We start from the raw sequence: 3,480 nt of genomic DNA on the forward strand, positions 1-3,480 counted from the left end.
TGGAACTGGGGATTGAACTCAGGCCCTGGTGCTTGCCTGACCAGTGTTATTAATATACCTGAGTCATGTATTTTAAAAGAAGATAAATTATAAGTGCAATATGCATAGAAATGATTCTATTCTTCCTTTGTAAAACTCTGGGAAACCATCCATCTGTATCAAAATCAGAGCATACCTTCTTGTCTATTCATTCTGATTCTGACATAAATGATGGATGTTAATAGGGATAAATTGTCAATTAACATTTAGCTCACTTTGCCATAGGTGAGTTTGATTAGAACTGTCCCAGGTCATGTGTCAACAATTTATCCTAAAGCAACTCCGTAAGATTGGCCTCAATCTCCATAAAATTCTAAGGAATTGTAACACACAGGAAATGGAATTTGTCATGGTAATGCCAAATTATTAGCACTGCTGAAGAATCAAAACACTCACTACATCCAAGGGCTCTCCTTTGGTGCAGTTATAGTTGCATATGAAGCTAGTACCAGTTGCACCAAAACTGTCTATCCCACTTTCTCATTGGCATTCTAAAGTTAAAATGCATTGCTAAATTAACATGCAACCTGGTATGTTCTAAATTAGTGCCTTTCAATTGGTGTCACTGTATTTGGCCTAGGTAAAGGGTGACTCAGATCCAGGTTCAAATCTTGGATTTTTCCATTTATTGTGAAGTTATATGAGGCAACTTAAAATTTCTGAACTTCATTTTCCTCTACAGTAGAATGAGAGGTAGGGTTATTAAGAAGTTTAAATGAGATGATGTGTCTAAAGTGCATAGCATACTATTGTACTATAAGAGCTGAAAGTAAGGCCCAATATTGTAGGATGCCTTTGAGTCTGGAGAAATTAGGAGAAACATGAATGGCTAAGAATAAAATTTACTCCCACAAATAAAATCCACTAGCCAAATAACACTCCTCATAATGGAAACAGGCACTGGCCTTTCCTATTCCAAGGTAGTGAGTTTCAGCTTCCTACCAGCTTTCAGAATTATTCAATAAAGCCAATCACCGGGACCATCATTCTCTTGGTGCCACAAACCCTGTCCCCCACAACCACTCATTGTTGGATTGCTCCTAAGTGTACTCCGCTCCTGAGTTTTGTGTAACTCTGAATGGTGCATGGTGCTCTCTTCCTCTGGGATGTGACCAGTAATGGTTGTAAGCATCCAGCGTATGCATCACGTGTTTGGGATTTCCATTACATCGACAAAGGAAACCCTCTCTTCAAAACGTGGTGAAGTGGGAATGAACAAAACAAATACCTAACATATATGAACGACAAAAGGTAAATGATGTCATAATCTTTCAAGAAAAATCCTAACATTGTTCGGCACCTCCTCAAAACTATTTTAGAGTTGCTTTTCTCCAGAGCACAGAGGTTGCCAGCTGCTGTCTTTGGCTACTTAGACATTAGCATTTGGATATTGGGTTCAAGGGAGATAAGTCAGCATCATAGATGTGGAAAAGCCAAATAGACTCTGGCTTTAATGATTTCTTCTTGGCACCATCAACAAAATAAATACAAAATGTGAATAACAAAATGTCAGGCCTAATAGTAATCATAATTATCCATGGAGATCTCTAAGGTTTTTTACCCTATTATGATTTTATGTGACCACCCCAAGGATATGTCAGCATGATTTGCTGTGTCTCAGTAGCCAAAACATTTACTGACCTTTGAGCCTAGATATGCACCCTCAAATGGATGGGGAGACACTCAGGGTCAAAGTGGATCCTAAAATAAAATTAAGATGTAGATAGATCCTTGATTGATAATCTGTCCTAAATCCTAAGGAATACAACTTTTTGATGATTCAATCTATAACTCCAAGACAGATCTAGTGACTGTTCTCCTCTTCATTTAGTATGATGCATCAAATTTGGAGAATTCTCACCAAACTTCAATGGGTGAATATTGATTAAATGAATGCAAATGTACTGAAAAAATTCACTTGGCACTGAACACAATAAGGATTTACAAACTATGAAACTAGTGTCTAAATTTAAGGAAACTATAATCTTTCTGAGGAGATAAAAATAAAAATAAGAGGAGCTTATTTTACCAAAATAAAAATATGGTATGCTGTCATGTTAAGAAGAGTTGTCAATGACTCTCCAAAGAATGTGGAGAATTAAGCTGGGTCTGAAAGGAGAATAAAAGCAAAAACAAGGAGCCAACAGGGAATGGCAACAGGTGAGCTTGTGTTGTGCCACTGGAGAATGTTCTAGAATTTTCATACCCCTCATTTTGAGAAGAAGAGGATGAAAAAACACTAATGTAGATAAATAGGCATGTGTGGTCCTGCAGGAAATGCTTTAGGAGACAGTAAATTTGTTCCATTTAGAGTTCTTTGGAAAAGACACATCAAATCTGAATATCCCCATACCCAGTGTATGGCTCAAATATTACTGATACAATGCCCATGAATTCCTATCTCAGAACTAAGAAATAGACTCATGAAAAATGTCAGTTTTTCCATGATACTCTTGTTCATTATGTTTGAAATAAAAAGAAAGCTATAGCTCAGTGAAGACTTGACAAAACAATGTTGAGGTAGTCAATATTCAAGGCATAGAAGTGAAATGTGACATAAAATATAGTTGCTAAAGGGAAATAATGGTAATTTTCAAACTTAAAAAAAAAGTCCTACTACTGAAATTCAGGAGCCATTCTTTTAGGAAAATACGTGAATCCAAAACTTTCTCTCCTTGAGTAGGGGTAAGGGTCAATGTGGTAATATTGAATCAAAGTTGAAATATCATCTTAAAATGTTGGACTAATGGACAAAATCATGTTAGCAACACAGTTGCTGATCTTCAGAGCAAAATAAATTATCTATGTATCAAGATCATAAAATGGTTTGAGGAAGTTATCACTCCTCAGGTACTGAACAGTAAAACTTCATTTCCTACAAAAAGAAGGAATGATATTTGTATAAGGATAAAGATTTTGGATTTAAATATAATCCCTCCTTAATTGCAGATATGATTTTTAAATAGATTTTAATATAAAAATTGAACTGATGACTTATTTTTATCATCAAAAATTAGAATATGATTTTTCTGCATCCTACTTTCCATAAAAATAGCATAAATCAAATAAATGAAATAAATTGTAATATTTATTAAATAAATTGTAATATTTTGACCACTACCCAAACTCAAACCTGTGTAGAAAATAATAAATGACATTGTTAAATGTCCTGATAGCTTTTTAAAGGTTTATAAATAAAGTAATAGCTTCTGGTTATCAATTTTTCAGGGATAGATAGATAGAGTTTGCTTGCTATCATTTTGAAATATTTCAACTACATTAATAATGGTATCAGTTTTTTTTAAGTCTTTTAAAATTTTTTTTTTATTTCTTTCCCATAATTTTATTGACAAACAAATAGCAATGAGACAGTTTCAAATCAAATTGGTAGGACAGTTTCAATAATTAACACATTGCATACATTCTTCCTAGTGGTTAATT

This window comes from Octodon degus, unplaced genomic scaffold (genome assembly GCF_000260255.1).
Source record: "Octodon degus isolate 3935 unplaced genomic scaffold, OctDeg1.0 scaffold00059, whole genome shotgun sequence".
In the NCBI taxonomy this organism is placed as follows: Eukaryota; Metazoa; Chordata; class Mammalia; order Rodentia; family Octodontidae; genus Octodon; species Octodon degus.